Raw genomic sequence first — 20,459 nt, 5'->3', positions numbered from 1 at the left:
ACAATAAAAGATAATAAGTGTTGAAGATGTGAAGAAAATGGAACCCTTGTGGGAATGCAAATTGATACAGACACTGTGGAAAACAGTGTAGTTTCCTGAAAAAAATTAAAAATAAAACTACAGCAACCATACTTCTCAGAATAAGGAGGAAAGGAAATGAAATTAGTACAAGGTAATATCTTTATGCCTAAATTCATTACATCTTTATTCATAGTAATCTTAGATATTTAAATAACTTAAGTGTCTATGAACAGATGAATGGTATAGAATAAATAAATATATATAGTACACACACACACATACTTTAGCCATGGGGAAGGACATTCTACCATTTGCAATAACATGGAGGGATCTTAAGGTCATTATACTGGGCAAAATATATGTCAGACAAAGAAAGACAAATACTTATAATATCACATGTATATAGACTCTAAAAAAGCTAAACTCATAAAGAGTAAATAATGGTTACCAGGAAATGAAGGTAGGGGTGTAAGACAGATGTTTCTTAACAGTACAAACTTGTAACTAGTAGTAATTAAGTCCTCAATATCTAATGTACACTATAGTGAAAATAAAGAACAACATTGTATTACAATCATCAAATGTGCTAAGAGACTAGATCTTAATTATTCCAAACACTAAAATGACAATTACCTGACAAGACAGAGGTGCTAACTCTTGCTACAAAGACAACATATTGCAATATATAAATGTATCAACATGCTGTACACTTTAAATTTACACAATGTTATTTCTCAAATATAATTTCAATAAAGTAAAATAAAATGGCTCACCCCAAGGAAAAAAAGCAGTGTATCTAGATGATGTATGAGACTTTTAAGTAACCGTTCTAAACTTTATCTCAGTGGAAATGAAACCAACTTTAAAACCAAAATCTAAATGCTGGTGATATGGCTTACCGAATAACCCAGATGATTCATTCAACAAAGCTTTATTTTCTTTCTACCAGTAATACTTCATTTATGTAGTGTTCACATAAATCCCCGGGAGGTAATATTTCACTGATTTCTAGTCAGTTGAAATATCCTCCTTCTCCTTTACTAGTATTGGTGAAAATACTAGAAATATAGTCAAATAGCTTTGTACACAGAATTTCTGTAAGAGGTTTTATTTTTAAGTATTATACATTAATAATTCTGTGAAGATTTAACCTGAATGTTAAGAATTCTTGGATTTAGTCTGGAAATCCATCACTTTGCCTGTAAGTGTTAAACATTTTCTCTTCCGAAGCCTGGCAGTTGAGTCTAATAAGAGCAATAGTTTTTCTCCTCAGTCTTCTGGGTTTCTCAGTTCTCCGTAGACTCCAGTCCCAATTCAGTCCCAACTTTATTGTCCTAAACTAAATAATATGTATTACCCAGAATGATGCTAAAGCTGAAACTCCAGTACTTTGGCCACCTCATGCGAAGAGTTGACTCATTGGAAAAGATTCTGATGCTGGGAGGGATTGGGAGCAGGAGGAGAAGGGGACGACAGAGGATGAGATGGCTGGATGGCATCACTGACTTGATGGACGTGAGTCTGAGTGAACTCCGGGAGTTGGTGATGGACAGGGAGGCCTGGCGTGTTGCGATTCATGGGGTCGCCAAGAGTCTGATACGACTGAGCGACTAAACTGAACCAACCCCAAGATGTAACCTGCATGGAGTCTGTGAGTTAGCAAGAGTACCTGCTCATTCAGTGCAGCTAAACTGCCATGCTAACACCTGCTTTATACTTTTCAAATTGCTTAATCCATATTCTACTTTGTTACTGGGCTTCTGAGAACACAGAGGCCAATGCATATCTGCTACTTGTGCTTCCTAAATGATGCAAAAATTTTCACCATATCTTTTCCAGATAGAGAATTTGATTCTTTGATTTTACAAGTGTCTTTCATTTCTCACTTTCTGTGGTTTTCCTCTCTTTTACCAGAAAGTTTCTGCCATTTTCTCATTATCTTCTTTTCTCTTTAATTGGTTTTCCCACCATCATGCCACTCACTCTCTTTCCTTCTCACAGGCTCTAAACTTTTCCCTATTAATTATTACCCTGGTTTCAACCATTATTGACAGTGCTACCTTAAACTGTTATAAGATGTCCCACCTTCAGAAAACGTGAACTCATGCTCATATTTAAAAAGTAAGAGAGCTAAAGTAAGGCAGAGAACATTTGCAAGAAAAAATACTTCTATATTTATGAAATTATTTTTGTTAGAACACAGGTACAGTGTGTGCTGTAAACACTTTCCCATAATACAATATGCACTGAATTGCCACTTTTATTGCTCACAAATGGAAGAAAGAAATAATAGTGCAGGAATGAAAATTACTGACCGATTGTGTTGATTATATACATTTGCTGTAGGGCATTCTACATACTGCCTGATGGGAAATCCACCCAACCATTTCATTCGATGAAGAGAAAAAAAAATAATAATAATAAAGCCACCATTACCAGGATTCTCTTAACTTTTAAAATATAAATAAATAGATTTCATAAATGTTTTCCTTAACCCTGATAAAATAAAATGTTCACAGCAGGGTGTCTGGTAACAAACTGTCTTCTGAAATTGCGGCAGGACATTCTACATGTCTATTGGCCATTTAATTTAATGGGATTTTTATTAGTGTACACACACTGGTTATTTAAACCACAGGGGTCTTCGCAGGTATAGGCACGAAGAGAAGAGAAAAAGAAACACCAAAAGCTGCAATTTCAGTTTGTAAAATTAAATATTTACATTTTGTATTCATTTATTTAAATTACATTCCTACTAACTTGTTATTCCAAAGCATTGGGAAGAATATCACTTTTAAACCAGTGCAAACAAATATACAATCCAAGGGATTTGTTTTCAAGCCATTCTTTTCTTTCAACTCCCAAAGCTGGAAAATGCACCTACGTTTTCTTTAAGCCTGACAACAGGCAACTCCAGGTAAACAGAAATAGCCCATATTTTTAAAATAAGTTTATTTTTAAAAATGTTACCCTATTTTATTTTCTTATGAATCATTTTATGCCAAATATATATATATATATGTATATTATGATTTAATATTACACCTATAGTTATATATTTAACATTCAGATGTCTCTATAATAGGAATTCTAGAATTTCTAAATCTATGCAATTAGATTCCATTTAGCTTCATTTGAATACATGTGCTCCATGAGATAATTTAAAAAGATTATATCATCATTAAGCTAGCATGGTAGTGATCAAGTATTCTTTGAACTTTGTTATTTTTCTTTTCCAAACACATCTTAAATTTCTGCATAAATGTTTTACTTTAAATAAGTGTTAAGACCAAAAAATTAAATCAGAATATAACCGAAAGGTCATTTTTGTGATGTTATAAATTTTAATTAAAAAAGAATGAATGTGTTTAAGAAAAATCATTTATCTTTCTTAGAACTAGAGTATTAATATATCCCAACACTTAAAAAATTAATTTTATTTATTTATTTTTTTTAATTTAAATTTTATTTTATTTTAAACTTTACATAACTGTATTAGTTTTGCCAAATATAAAAACGAATCCGCCACAGGTATACATGTGTTCCCCAACCTGAACCCTCCTCCCTCCTCCCTCCCCATTCCATCCCTCTGGGTCGTCCCAGTGAGGAAGACAAAGAAGAGGAAGGGGAGGGGAAGCATGCTGATGAGGGTAATGAGAAGGACATTTGATTGTGGGAAAGAGAGGTTTTATTTTAACTCTAAACAAGGTTATTTGTGCTCGTCTATGTCCCCTCCAAGTTTGGCTAGTTGCTAAATGTTGGATTTCCTGTCTTATTTGAGTCTTCAGTGTTTCTGCCTTCAATGTGGGAGACCTGGGTTCCATCCCTGGGTTGGGAAGATCCCCTGGAGAAGGAAATGCAACCCACTCCAGTATTCTTATCTGGAAAATCACATGGACAGAGGAGCCTGATAGGCTACAGTTGATGGGGTCTCAAAGACTCAGACATGATTTAGTGACTTCATGTCTTTCTTTCAATGTTTCTGCATTACTTTTGAATCGCTATTTAGTGAAACTAGGTTGACATATATCATCCAAAACAAGGTAATTTTGAAAGTTGAAAGTAGTGAAGTTCGGCATGGCAGGTATTAACTAAAATTATCTTGGGAAAAATAAGAGGTATTACAACCTTAGCTTTAACTAGCAGACTTGGGACTCAGTTCTCCCAAAATAGTATGACATGCAAGTGCCTAAAATCAGAATAGGTAAAAAAGACATTTACCTGGCAAATACATGTGATAATATACAGTTAATAAACTTCAAAAAATCTGTAAAAGATATGATACAAACTAGATTTAAATGATAGGGAGATTTTATACAAAGAAAATAAAAATTTTTTAAATGATAGAAACAATAAAATAAGTGAGATGGATTCAGACAGAGGAAAATTTCACTGTCACTTATATTTCAAGTTACAAAGGACTTCAAACCTGTTTATTTTTAAATAAAATTAACATTTGCTCTTTTGGAGCTATCACAATAACTTTAAGACTGTCATTATATGGGCCAGTATTAATAAGCTCAATATTCACTATGAGAAAGAAGGAGAAACAGCAGTTCTGGATAAGGCTCTCTGAAGACCTAGGAATAAGAGATGGCAAGTAATTGTCAGATGTTTGGTTCTTTTGTTCTGCATTAGTGGCAGGACAACTTGAAAGCTGTGTGTTGTTGCCATTTGGAGGTTCCTCTCTTTGGTATGAGAGTGAATTGATAGGCAGATGATTTTAATCCAAACTCTTCCAGAATTCTGCTTGTCATAAAGACAAATAGCTTGGCTTTATTTTCTTTGTGATCTATGCAACCTGTACACTGTAAAGAGAAAAAGTTTTAACAAAATGTCTGAATCACCCAATTAGATTTTTTAGCTTGCTTATCAAGAAAATAGAGAATACATTCATGATTGTGAAAAGGTTTGCTAGGGAGAATTTTATTTACATGAAACGAAACCTGATTTGTTCTACTTAATAAAATAAGCACAAAAGTTCTGCATTTGACCTTTTTATAATAAACTATTTGTGGCATTTAGCATAATGTATGATCTTAGTGTAGAGTTTTCTGACTCTGTTTAATCAAGGTAGTTTATTTTTGTTGAGCAGAGTACTTAGAAAGTAAAGATACATGATTTTCATTGAAACTGAGACTTCACTAGTGACTTATTGGTTATATGTATTGTAGTTAATTGGGACAGTGTACAAAATTGTTATCTAATATTTTTATTAGTTAAGTAGAAACCAAATATCTTATAAAAGATTTACTCTTCTGTCTAAAATGTAGTAACAAAAGACTAAATTTAGCTTCAAATTTGCAACAAAAACAAACAAAAGATGGACAAAAAGATATGAGGCAATGATTTCAAGACATGAAACATTAAGCAGTGAAGAATGATGATCATTGGTGGAGGGGCGTATAATGTGGATCCTGCACGTGTCCCAGTTAGAGTATCCTGGCCAAAATCTAGGATAAAAGAATGTCACACAAAGAAATACAGATAAAGTCCAGTAATCCAGTGGAATCTTGACCACCACCCTTATGGCAGAAAGTGAAGAAGAACTAAAGAGCCTCTTGATGAAAGTGAAAGACGAGAGTGAAAAAGTTGACTTAAAGCTCAACATTCAGAAAACAGATCATAGCATCCAGTCCCATCACTTCATGGCAAATAGATGGGGAAACAGTGGCAGACTTTATTTTGGGGGGGCTCCAAAATCACTGCAGATGGTGACTGCAGCCATGAAATTAAAAGATGCTTGCTCCTTGGAAGAAAAGTTATCACCAACTTAGATAGCATATTAAAAAGCAGAGATATTACTTTGCTAACAAAGGTCCATCTCATTAAGGCTATGGTTTTCCCAGTAGTCATGTATAGATGTGGGAGTTGGCCTATAAAGAAAGCTGAGCACTGAAGAATCGGTCTTTTTGAACTGTGGGTTGGCGAAGACTGTTGAGAGTCCTTGTACTGCAAGGAGATCCAACCAGTCTTTCTAAAGGAAATCAGTCTTGAGTGTTCATTGGAAGGACTGATGTTGAAGCTGAAACTCCAATACTTTGGCCACCTGATACAAAGAGCTGACTTATTTGAAAAGACCCTGATGCTGGGAAAGATTGAGGTCAGGAGGAGAAGGGGATGACAGAGGATGAGATGGTTGGATGGCATCACCAACTCAATGGAAATGAGTTTGGGTAAACTCCAGGAGTTGGTGATGGACAGGGAGGCCTGGCATGTTGAGGTTCATGGGGTCACAAAGAGTCGGACATGACTGAGAGACTGAACAACTGAATGTCACTCAAATCAAGTGGCAAAGGAAAAATCTGTACAGCATACAGGGAGAGAACATGTGTTATATACAAAGAAGTAATGACAAAGGTAACAGTAAACTTCTCTTCAGAAACAATAAAAGTTGAAAATCAGATCATAATGTCAGACAGATGTGTAATTTCCCAGGTTCTGTCTTGTCATAACAAAAATCTGAAGCAATGGGCCAGCATTACAGCCCTAGGATGGACCAGTGTTACAGCTCCATGTTACACCTCAGTTTTATTTAGAAAATAAAGGAGAGTACATCCTCGAGGCATGAGGTCATGCCGACCAAAAAGACGCAAAGAGAAGAGAGAGAGACCCCTGGCCCTTTGGCTCCTTTTTTTATATGTTTTTTTCTCCTCCCCATGGGCCTGCCCTATGTAAATTGGGCTAGCTAAGAGTGCTGTTTGTTTTACCTGAGGTGCTGACTCCAGTCCTCAGACCTTGCTTTATTCTATTTTTGTGGGTTTTTCCCTTCCTTGTCTTTTAGCCACCGCCATTCTGGACTCCTTTTTCCTATTCTAGTTCAGTTCAGTTCAGTCGGTCAGTCATGTCTGACTCTTTGCGACTCCATGAATCACAGAACGCCAGGCCTCCCTGTCCATCATCAACTCCCGGAGTTCACTCAGACTCACGTCCATCAAGTCAGTGATGCCATCCAGCCATCTCATCCTCTGTCGTCCCCTTCTCCTCCTGCCCCCAATCCCTCCTAGCATCAGAGTCTTTTCCAATGAGTCAACTCTTCGCATGAGGTGGCCAAAGTACTGGAGTTTCAGCTTCAGCATCATTCCTTCCAAAGAAATCCCAGGGCTGATCTCCTTCAGAATGGACTGGTTGGATCTCCTTGCAGTCCAAGGGACTCTCAAGAGTCTTCTCCAACAACACAGTTCAAAAGCATCAATTCTTCCGCGCTCAGCTTTCTTCACAATTGAACTCTCACATCCTATTCTAACAACCTAAGAATAATGTTGCAATGTGCTTTAAGTCTTTTTTTTTTAATTTTTTATTTTATTTTATTTTTTTTTTTTAATTTTATTTTATTTTTAAACTTTACATAACTGTATTAGATTTGCCAAATATCAAAATGAATCCGCCACAAGTATTGACATTAGGAAAAACAATCAACCTAGAATTCTATACTTAGGAAACATAGCTTCAGAATAGAAAGGCTTAATTCATGTTTTTATTCAGGCATAAAAAAAGTTCGAGTAATTCCCCACAAGCATATTTGCACCACTGTAAGAAATGCAAAGGAAATGCTAATGATATTTGGATATAAATACAGATCACCACAAAAAATGAATAAGAGCACTGGAAATAGTAACCATATAGGGGAAAATATAACATTTTCTTATAATTTAAATTATTTTTAAAATATTAGACTTTTAGATAAAAATATTAGACTTTAAATAAAAATGCAATATGGGGACTACCATACATAGAACATTAATAACAATAAACAATCTGGGAGAGTAGAAATTGAAGCATACTATTTAAGATTCTCAGCTATGAGCACACAGACAATACTAAATATTAAGTTGTTTACTACAGCTTGAAGGAAGACTATGATCATTTGAAGATGCATAAGAAGAACCCTAAAAGAATGTAGCCCCCAAAATAACAAAACAAAGAGTTTTAATTAAGACAATAAAGATCCATAAATATAATCATAAAAATAGCCAATAAAAAAGAAGACCAAAAAACAGGAGAAGGGGGACAAAGACAAGAGAAAATATATTTTAAAAAATGAGAAAATTAAATGAAACCTAACTATGTAACTATAACTTAACTATATATTAACTTTAAATGTACTTGTTTTAAACACCATAATCAAAAGGCAGAAATTACCAGAGTGGATATAAAAGAAAGAAAGAAGTACATGTTACTTGTAAAAAACACACATTAAATTAAAAAAAAGTTTAATAGTAAGAAAAGGCAAAAAATATGATGCTAGCACAAATCAAGAGCAATTTGGAATGATTATAGTAGTATCAGACAAAGCAAATTTAAGAAAAATAATATTAAAAATAATAAAAGTTATTGTATATGTTAAGAAGGTTAATTCATCAAGATGACATAATGATCTTTAACATTAATACATTTAATAACAGAGTTTCAAGATAAGGGAATCAAAAGTTGAGAAAATAGAAAGGCCATCTAGACAAATCCATAATTCAGCAAGTGTAATCTCCTCTCAAATGTTGATTGAAGAATCAGAAAAAAAAAAGCAAATAATACTTTGGAGAAATTATTTGGCAACTTGATCCATTTGACCAATACTCTCCACACCAAAACCAGCAGAGTACACACTCTCTGCAAGTGCAATAGGACATTTAATACACTATATGACATTCTGACTAATAAAATTAACTGCAGTAAACTTAAGAATTCATATCTATAAAAGCATGTTTTCTGATCACAGATTAACTAAATTAGAAATAAATAATTGAAAATCTCTGAAAAATCTGCAATTATGTAGAAATTAACTAACAGTCTCAAAGAAAAAATCATGGGTCAACAATAAATCAAATTTGAAATTAGTAATTATTTTGAATTATACAAAAATGAAAATACACCACATAACCTCCTGTAGGATGCCAACAGCATAATGGATGTGGGCAAATCTATACTATTGTTCTCTATTAGAAAATAAGAAAGTTCTCAACTTAGTAAGCTCAACTCCCACCTTAAGAAATAACCATTTAAGGGTAAGTTAAACACCAATTTGCAGATGAAAGTAAAAAGCAAGATCATGTTGGAAATCAATGAAATAAAAATCAGAAAAACAATTGAAGAGAAATATTAGAGAATAAATGGAAAAAAAACACATTTTTTTCAAATGACATGGTTGTCTATTTAGAAAACCTATGAGACTATATTTTTTTAAAGCCACTAAATGAATACATGAGTTTAGCAAGTTTTCAGTACCATACAAAACTAATTGTTATTTTATATATCAGCAACAAGTGACCAAAATAAAAATAAAGTCTTTATACTATCACATATAATGTATCAAGTATTTAAGCATAAAATCCACAAAAGATGTTCAATACCTATACACAGAAAATACAACCCAAAAAAAATGCTTAAAATTTGTTTATAAAAAACAAACAAACAAAAAAACTACATAATTGGGGAACCACATCAAATACCTGGACAGGAAGACTCAATATTGTTATGATCCCAGTTCTCAAAATTTGATCATAGATTCACAGCAATGCAAATCAATATTCTTAGTCTACTTTTCTTTCAAATTGTAAAGCTAACTCTAAAAGGCAAATGGGAATCCAAACAGCCAAAGTAACTTTGAAGACCAAAATTATGGGAATAATACTGTGTATTTTCAAGGCATATTTTCAATGCCACATTTTACAGAAACTGTGGTAATGATGTCAAAACAGGTAAACAGATCAATAGAATACAAAAATAAGTCTAAGAGCAGACCCAGGCATATGTGTAGAAATCATTTGCAACAAAAGTTCAGACATTTCATTGGAGAAAAGATAGTAGCCTTCTCAATAAATGCTGCTAGAACAATTGGACATTTGTAAGTAAAAAAAAATTCAATCCATACCATAAGTATACACAGAAATGGATTCAGATGGATCACAGGCATAAACATAAACCCTAGAACTATAAAACTCACTTTTAATATTTCTTGTAATAACTCCACATTAGCTGAAGATTACTTAGAGATGAAACCAAAAAAATAATCCATAATTGAAAAGTGAGAGTGTTAGTTGCTCAGTCATGTCCAACTTTTTGCAACCCTGTGGACTGTTGCTGGCCAGGCTCCTCTGTCCATAGGAATTCTCCTGGCAAGAATACTGGAGTGGCCTGCCATTTCCTTTTCCAGGAGATCTTCCCAGCCCAGCATCGAATTTGGGTCTCCTACACTGCAGGGAGATTCTTTACCATCTGAACAAAAAAAAAAGAGATAAATTAAATACCAAAAGTAATTAGCCTCCAATTAAAATAAATAAATTTATATTAAAAGAACAAAGCTTGCTCTACTAAAAACATTGTTAAGAATGAAAAGAAAAATAAGCAGACTGAAAATAATATTTTCCAGGCATATATTTGATATCAAACTTGTATTCAGAATGTATGCATGTGTGTGTGTTAAATTGTTTCGGTCGTGTCTTGGACTATAGCCTGCCAGGTTCTTTTGTCCATGGGATTCTCCAGGTAAGAATACTGGACTGGGCTGCCATGCTCTCCTCTAGGGGATCTTCTAGACCCAGATTTTGGACCGTATCTCACAGGTCTCCTCAACTGGCAGGCAGGGTTTTCACTACTAGCGTCACCTCGGAAGCCTGTTTAGAATGCGTAACAGTTAGCAAAACTTAATAAAACAACCATCCCATAGAAACATTGGGCTTCTCTGCTGACTCAGATGGTAAAGAATCCACCTGCAATGCAGGGGACCTGGGTTTGATCCCTGGGTTGGGAAGATAATTGGAGGATGGCATAGCAACCCACTCCAGTATTCTTGCCTGGAGAATCTCCCAGACAGAGGAGCCTGCTGGGCTACAGTCCATGGGGTCTCAGAGTCTGAAACGATTGAGTGGCTAAGCACATAATAATATTGGCAATGTATTTGAACAGATATTTCAGCAAAAAGATAGGTGGATAACAGATAAGCATATGAAAGATGCTCAACATTATTAGTTGCTAGGGAAATAGGAAGTAAAACAAAAGGGAGATAACAATATATGCCTATTAGAATGTTTAAAATACAAAAACTGACCTTACCAAGAATTGGCAAGGATGTGGAAAACCTGGCAGTTTTATACACTGCTGCTGCAGGTGAAAACTTATGCAGCCACTTTGGAACATAGTTCAGTACTTTCTGCAAAAGTTAAGCACAACATCTACCACAAGATCTAGGCACTTCACTGCTAGGCTTTTAACCCAAGAGAGGTGAAATCATATGCCCACGCAGATGTATCTAGCAGCTTCATTTTATGCAACCAAATCCTAGAAACAAGCTAAATGTCCATTAACAGTTGAATGGATAAAGAAAATATGGTATGTCTTTACAACAGAATGCTGCTCAGCCCCCCACCCAAAAAAAAAAGTGAATATCTCTTGATACTTGGGGCTTCCCAGATGATGCTAGTGGTAAAGAACCTGTCTACCAATGCAGGAGAAATAAGAGATGTGGGTTTGATTCCTGGGCCAGGGAAAATCCCCAGGAGGGGAACTGGCAACTCATTCCAGTATTCTTGCCCGAAGAATCCCATAGACAGAGGAGCCTTGCCTCAACATGGATGCATCTTAGAATTTGTTGAGGAAAACAAAAAACAACAACAACAAAAAAACTAGACAACAAAAACAAAGAATATATGCTTTTAAATTCTATGTATATAAACTCAAAATTCTCCCAGCCAGGCTTAACAATACATGACCCATGAAATTCCAGATGTTCAAGATGGATTTAGAAAAGGCAGAGGAACCTGAGATCAAATTTCCACCATCCACTGATTCATCAAAAAAGCAAGAGAGTTCCAGAAAAACATCTGCTTATGCTTTATTGAATATGCCAAAGCCTTTGACTGTATGGATCACAACAAACTGTGGGAAATTCTTCAACAGATGGGAATACCAGACCATCTGACCTGCCTGCTAAGAAATCTGTATGCAGGTCAAGAAGAAACAGAACCAGACATGCAACAATAGACTGGTTCTGAACCTGGAAATGAGTATGTCAAGGCTGTATATTGTCACCCTGCTTACATAACTTATATTTAGAGTACATCATGCAAAATTCCAGGCTGGATGAAGCACAAGCTGGAATCAAGATTGCTAGGGGAAAAAAAAAAAAAAAACAGATTGCTAGGAAAAATATAAATAACTTTAGATATGCAGATGACACCACCCTTATGGCAGAAAGTGAAGAAGAACTAAAAAGCCTCTTAATGAAAGAGAAAAAGAGAGTGAAAAAGCTGTCTTAAAGCTCAACATTCAGAAAATGAAGATCATGGCATCTGGTCCCATCACTTCATGGCAAGTAGATGGGGAAACAGTGACAGACTTTATTTTCTGGGGTTCTGAAATCATTGCAAATGATGACTGCAGCCATGAAATTAAAAGACACTTGGTCCTTGGAAAAAAGCTATGGCCAATCTAGACATCATATTAAAAAGCATAGACATTACTTTGCCACCAAAGGTCCATCTAGTCAAAGCTATGGTTTTCCTAGTAGTCGTGTATGGATGTGAGAGTTGGACTAGAAAGAAAGCTAAGCACCAAAGAATTGATGCTTTTGAGCTGTAGTGTTGTAGAAGACTCCTGAGAGTCCCTTAGACTGCAAGGAGATCAAACCAGTCAATACTAAATAAATCAATCCTCAATATTCATTGGAAGGACTGATGCTGAAGCTGAAACTCCAATACTTTGGCCACCTGATGCAAAGAGCTGACTCATTGGAAAAGACCTTATGATGGGAAAGTTTGAAGATAGGAGGAAAAGGGGACAACAGAGGATGAGATGTTTGGATGGCATCACTGACTCGACAGACATGAGTTTGAGCAAGTTCCAGGAGATGGTGATGGACAGGGAAGCCTGGTGTGCAAGAGTCCATGGGGTCACAAAGAGTCATACATCACTGATTGACTGAACTGATATAAACTCAAGCAGGGAGGTGTGGAATCTGAGGACCACAAAGGATGGCAAGGGAACTTTTTGAGGGATGTCTATGATCACTATCTTGATTGTGACAATGTTTTAAAGTGTGTATACATTACCCAATGTTTCAAGTTACATATTTTAAATAAGGACAGCTTACTATATATTGCATATTCAGTTGCTTGTGATAGTTGCTGACTCTATGTGACCCTATGGACTGTAGCCGTCCAGGCTCTTCTGTCCATGGGATTCTCCAGGCAAGAATAGTGGAGGGAGTTGTTACGCCCTTCTCCAGGGGATCTTCCTGACCATGGGATCAAGCCTGGTCTTGCACTGCATGAAACTTCTTTACAGATGAGCCACTCAAGAAGCCCAAATGTATATTTATTCTACTAAATTTAATTTCTAAATATAAAGCAAAATAAACAAGAAGTGAATGTATGATACACAAAACAACATGTTAAAAAACCTTTCAGTTCCATCTGGAGAGTCTCATACTTAGGTATAACTGGCAGAAAACAGTACATATGTGTGAAAAATGCAAATACAAGATGGCAGAGTAGAAGGACGTGTGCTCATCTTCTCCTGCAAGAACTCCAAAATTACAACTCTTTGCTGAACACATCAACAGGAGAATGTTGGCTCCCACAAAAAAGATACTCCATTTCCAAAGCCAAAGGAGAAGCCCCAATATGATGGCATTTCGAATCAAACTCCATGCCCCAATATGATGGCATTTCGAATCGAACTCCATGCTGACTAGCGATGCTTGGAGGGCTCAAAAAACTTTGTTCATAGCACGACCCAGAGACCCCACAGAGACTGAGCCAGACCTGCCTTTGTGTGTCTGAGTGTCTCCTGTGGAGATACGGGACACCAGTGGCTTGCTGCAGGAGCAGGGGCTCTGGGTGCAGCAGACCTCACACCTCTAGATGTAAGCAGAACTTACACAGCATGTGGCATAAGCCCTCTTCGAGGAGGTCACCATTAACCCCACTATAGAACCCCTGAGCAGTCAACCCACAAACTGCAGAACAAATCATACCAAATAAACTCTCACACTGTAAAGAAAGTTCTAGGATGCACAACAGATTTCTCAACCTGGGGATCTGGCAAAGGGACTGAGAACCCCCAGGGAATTTGACTTTGGAGGCCAGAGGGATTCGATTACAGAACTTACACAGGACTGGGGAAACAGATTCTTGGAAGGCACAAACAAAACATTGTGCAAACCAGAACCCAAGAGAAAGGAGCAGTGACCCCAAAAGAGACTGACCCAAAGTTGCCTGTGAGTATCCAGGAATCTCCAGCAGAGGTGTGGGCTGGTGGTAGCCTGCTGCTGGGTCAGGGGCAATGTGTGCCGCAGTGAGTACACAAGACCTTTTGAAGGAGGTCACCATTATCTTCATTACCTTCACCATAGTTTGGTCTCAGGTCAAACAACAGGGAGGCGACACAACCCTCCCCATCAACAGACAATTGGATTAAAGATTTACTGAGCATGGCCCCACCCATAAGACAGGATCCAGTTTTCCCCACAGTCAGTCTCTCCAATCTGAAAGTTTCCATAAGCCTCTTAGCCTTATCATGCAGAGGGCAGACAGAATGAAAACCACAATCACAGAAAACTAACCAAATGGATCACATGGACCACAGCCTTGTCTAGCTCAGTGAAACTATGAGCTATGCAGAGTAGGGCCACCCAAGACAGACAGGTCATGGTAGAGAATTCTGACAAAAAGTGCTCCACTGGGGATTGGAATGGCAAACCACTTCAGTATTCTTGCCTTGAGAACCCCAAGAATAGTATGAAAAGGCAAAAAGATATGACACTGAAAGATGAACTCCCCAGGTCTGTAGGTACTCAATATGTTACTGGAGAAGAGGGGAGAAATAAGTCCAGAAAAAATGAAGAGATGGAGCCAGAGCAAAAACACCACCCAGTTGTGGACATGACTGGTGATGGAAGTAAAGTACAATGCCGTAAAGAAAATTGCAGAGGAACCTGGAATGTTAGGTCCGTGAATCAAGGTAAATTGGAAGCGATCAAAGATAAGATGGCAAAAGTGAACATTGACATTTTAGGAATCAGTGAGCTAAAATGGACTGAAATGGGAGAATTTAATTCAGATGACCATTATATCTACTACCTTAGGCAAGAAACCATTTCAAGAAATGGAGTAGCCTTCATAGTCAACAAGAGTCTGAAATGCAGTACTTCGGTGCAATCTCAAAAATGACAGATTGAGCTTTGTTTGTTTCCAAGGCAAACCATTCAATATCACAGCAATCCACTCTATGTCCCAACTAATAATACTGAAGAAGCTGAATTTGAATGATTCTATGAAGACCTACAACACCTTTGAGAACTAACAATCAAAATAGATCTCCTTTTCATTATAGGGGACTGGAATGCAAAAGTCAAGAGATACCTGATGTAACAAGCAAATTTAGCCTTGAAATACCAAATGAAGCACCGCAAAGGCTAACAGAGTTTTGTCAAGAGAATGCACTGGTCATAGCAAACACCTTCTTCCAACAATAACAATGAGATGACTCTACACATGGACATCACCAGGTGGTCAATACCAAAATCAGACTGTTTATATTCTTTGCAGTCAAAGATGGAGAAACTCTATACAGTCAGCAAAAATAAGACTGTGGCTTGAGATCATGAACACTTTATTGCAAAATTCAGGCTTAAGTTGAAGAAAGTAGGGAAAACCACTAGACGATTCAGGTAGGACCTAAATCAAATCCTTTATGATTATACAGTGGACATCACAAATAAATTCAAGGGATTAGATCTGATACACAGAGAGCCTGAAGAACAATGGACGGAGATTCGTGACTCTGAACAGGTGGCAGTGATCAAGATCATCCCCTAGAAAAAGAAATGCAAAAAGGCAAAATGGTTGTCTGAGGAGGCCTTACAAATAGCTAAGAACAGAAGAGAAGCTAAAGGCAAAGGAGAAAAGGAAAGATATACCATCTGAATGCAAAGTTCCAAAAAATAGCAAGGAGAGATAAGAAAGCCTTCCTCAACGATCAATGCAAAGAAATAGATGAAAACAACAGAATGGGAAAGACTAGAGATCTCTTCAAGAAAATTAGAGATACCAAGGGAACATTTCATGCAATTGGCACAATAAAAGACGGAAATGGTATGAACCTAATAAAACCAGAAGATATTAAGAAGAGGTGGCAAGAATATACAGAAGAACTGTACAAAAAAGATCTTCCTGACCAAGATAACCACACATTCTGGAATGGGAAGAAAAGTGGGCCTTAGGAACAAAGCTTAAGAACAACGCTAGTGGAGGTGATGGAATTCCAGTTGAGCTATTTCAAATCCTAAAAGAAGATGCTGTGAAAGTGCTACACTCAATATGCCAGCAAATTTGGAAAATGCAGCAGTGGCCACAGGACTGCAAAAGTTCAGTTTTCATTCCAATTCTGAGGAAAGGCAATGCCAAAGAATCCTCAAACTACCACACAACTGCACTCATCTCACATGCTAGCAAAGTAATGCTCAAAATTCTCCAAGCCACCTTTCAACAGTACATGAACCGTGAACTGCCAGATGTTCAAGCTGGATTTTGAAAAGGCAGAGGAACCAGAGATCAAATTGCCAACATCCACTGGATCATCAAAAAAGCAAGGGAGTTCCAGAAAAACATCTACTTCTGCTTTATTCTGACTGTGTGGATCACAACAAACTGTGGGAAATTCTTAAAGAGATGAGAATACCAGACCACCTTACCTGCCTCCTGAAAAAAATCTGTATGCAGGTCAAGAAGCAACAGTTAGAACTGGACATGGGACAATATACTGGATCCAAATTGGTAAAGGAGTATATCAAGGCTGTATATTGTCACCCTGCTTATTTAACTTTTATGCAGAGTACATCATGCAAAATGCTCAGCTGGATAAAACAGAAGCTGGAATCAACTTTGCTGGGTGAAACATTAATAACCTTAGACATGCAGATGATACCACCTTTATGGCAGAAAGTAAAGAAGAACTAAAGAGACTCTTGATGATAGTGAAAGAGAAGAGTGAAAAATTTGGCTTAAAACTCAACATTCAGAAAGCTAGGACCATGGCATCCGATCCTATCACTTCATGGCAAACAGATGGAGAAACAATGGAAACAGTGACAGACTTTATTTTCTGGGGCTCCAAAATCATTGCAGATGGTGACTGCAGCCATGAAATTAAAAGACACTTGCTCCTTGGAAGAAAAGCTATTACCAACCTGGATGCATGCTAAGTCACTTCAGTCATGTCTGATTCTTTGCGACCTTATGGACTATAGCCTGTCAGGCTCCTCTGTCCATGGTAGTCTCCAGAGAAGATTACTGGAGTGTGTTTCCATTTCCCTCTCAAGGGGATCTTCCTGACCGAGGGATTGAACCTGTGTTTCCTGCATTGGCAGACAGATTCTTTACCACTGGTGCCACCGGGAAGCCCATGTCCAACCTAGACAACATATTAGAAAGCAGAAACACTACTTTCTGACAAAGGTCCCTCTAGTCAAAGCTATGATTTTTCCGATAGTGATATATGGATGTGAGAAAGAAAAGAAAGTGAAAGTGAAAAGTTGCTCAGTCGTGGGTGTGAGAATTGGAGTATAAAGAAAGCTGAGAACCAAAGAATTGATGCTTTTGAAATGTGTTGCAGAAGACTTTTGAAAGTGCCTTGGACTGCAAGGAGATCAAACCAGTCAATTCTAAATTAAATCAGTCCTGAATATTCATTGGAAGGTCTGATGCTGAAGCTGAAACTCCAATACTTTGGCCACCTGATGCAAAGAACTAATTCACTGGAAAAGACCCTGATGATGGGAAAGATTGAAGGCAGAAGGAGAAGGGGATGACAGAGGATGAGATGGTTGGATGGCATCACCGACTCGATGGACATGAGTTTGAGCAAGCTCTGAGAGTTGGTGATGGACACAGATGCCTGGTGAGCTGCAGTCCATGGGGTCACAAGTAATCCTACATGACTGAACTGAACTGATGTGTGAAAAAATGTCCTAGACAAGTATCATCTATAACATTTTACCTTTTATCCAACCTCCTTTTAACATAATTTTTTAATTGCATTGGCATTTATTTTCAAATTAATCCTATATGTGTTGTCATTTTCCATCTCAAACTATAAACTGTTAGCTGCTTTTTACAAAATTTCTGATTATATCAGACCATATAATTTTTATATTCTTCTGTTATGGAGATATTCTAATCTTCAGCATTCTTTTGAGTAGAACATGGTGATCTTTCTAGGCTCATAGTAGAGCAGATGATTTTAGATTCCTTTTAATATATTCCTTAATTTATTCTACTATAAAAACATCAACTGTATAAATCTAAATCTTTGTATCAGTTTTATAAAAAATCACCTTAAAATTTTTGAAACTTTCAAAAATAATTAATTTCAAAAAGAGAATCTACTTGCAGTAATAAAGTATATACAGCAAGGAAAAACTACAGATTTTGAGTCTCTCTTAAAATTTAAAGTAGAAATAATCCATTAAGATTTGTGACCTTTTCTTTATGAAACATGTTCTATGTTTTTCATAAGGAGGATATCATAAGACTAACCAAGGTCAGCTGATTTCTTTAGTTTGGTTAGAAAAAAAAGGTTGTTTTAATAAGGAATAATTATAAACATCCTTATTTCAAAGGAACCTCAGCATAATGCTACATTTAAAGGATAGCATTATCTCCTGCCATAGATGTTAACTGCTTTTGAGTTTTTTCTGAAAGTCTTTATATTCCAAAAAGCATATTTTTAAAATATATGAATATAAGTAATGGAAAATCATTTAATAATAATGACAGTCTTCGACTTGTGGAACACTGACCTTATATACTGAAACTTCAAAAACATGTTTATTGAAAGATAATTATAGCCTCCCTGTATCACCCACTCTTTTGAAATAACTTCCTAACTTTTCTCTTTCTTTTGGTTTTTCTCTTGTCTTAATACAGCTTTTTAAAATTTCTGTTAACACCATCATTTTACAAGCAAAATCTGCTAATGTTTATGTCCTCAAAAATATTCAGTCCAACAAGTAAAACATGTTCTTTAGCATACGAAAAATTCCTATGACGTATAAGCCATTTTTACCTTTAAAACTTATTGTTTACTTTGATAAAATTTAAGGAAATTAATATTCAAGCATGACATATGAATCAGAATAACTCAAGAAGAATGGGAAGACAAGCAGAGAGAAAATCAGATGAAGAGGCTTTTCAAGCATCTAGGTGAGAAATGGTGACTTAAGATATGACAATGGGTGCGTGCATGCTGTTGCTCATCTGTGTCTGATTTTACATCCTGTGAAACCCCACGAAGTGCAGGTCACCAGGCTCCTCTGTCCATGGAATTTTCCAGGCAAAATGCTGGATTGGGTTGCCATTTCCTCCTCCAGGAGATTCTCCCCACCCAGAGATTGAACCTGTGTCTCATGCATTGGCAGGCAGATTCTTTACCACTGAGCCATCCAGGAACTCCCAATTTAGGAGTTATATTTGACTCAATTTGTGGGGAGTGGGACAGAAAGAATTTATTTTGAATTCAAGAATTATCTAGATGACTGTTGTTCAGTCACTAACTCTGTGACCCCATGAACTGCAGCATGCCAAGCTTCCCTGTCCTTCACTATCTTCCTCAGTTTGCTCAAATTCATGTCCACTGAGCCAGTGATGCCATCCAACCATCTCATTCTATGTCTCCCCATTCTCCTCTTGCCCTCAATCTTCCCCAGCATCAGGGTCTTTCCTAATGACTCGGCTCTTCACATCAGGTAGCCAAAATATTGGAGCCTCAGCTTCAGCATGAATCCTTCCAATGAATATTCAGGGATGATTTCTTTTAGGACAGACAGCTTTGATCTCCTTGCAGTCCAAGGGACTCTCAAGAGTCTTCTCCAACACCACAGTTCGAAAGCATCAGTTCTTCACTGGAGGTACACAAAAAGGAGGAGGGAATTTGGGATACAGGAAGAACATTTATCTTAAACATCTTGTATTTGTTGACCAGTGTGTGGTATTTTCAAATTCTGTCATTGGCGAACCATGGGGATATATGTCAAAACATTAGAAAAATGGCAAAAGTAACGGATATATAATGGAATTCATTAGAAGACATGTATTAAGCCAGATAAAGAAAGTGAATCAGTCAGAAAATATTTTCAGCTTGAAAGAAAACAACTGACACGAGATCTTGATTTGAATGGAGGATCAGGAGATGGAAAGGGAGTTTGTAATGTGTTAGGTTAAAAATCAAGGGTAGCAGAGACAGTTAGTTCCCCCAAATATGACACCAAAAAATCCCTTGCCATTAGATGGGACCACATGAATAATTCTGGCCAATAGACTCGAAGTAACAGTGACCTAAGAAAGTCAGGAGCCAATACATTTCATCCTTTGTTCTTTTTCTCTTCCACATAAACTGGGAGACCAAACACTCCAGATGATGTAAAGCCAAGATGGAGAAAACTCCCC

The sequence above is a fragment of the Bubalus kerabau genome, chromosome 8 (genome assembly GCF_029407905.1).
Source record: "Bubalus kerabau isolate K-KA32 ecotype Philippines breed swamp buffalo chromosome 8, PCC_UOA_SB_1v2, whole genome shotgun sequence".
Lineage (NCBI taxonomy): Eukaryota > Metazoa > Chordata > Mammalia > Artiodactyla > Bovidae > Bubalus > Bubalus kerabau.
Note: the sequence above shows the minus strand (reverse complement) of the source record.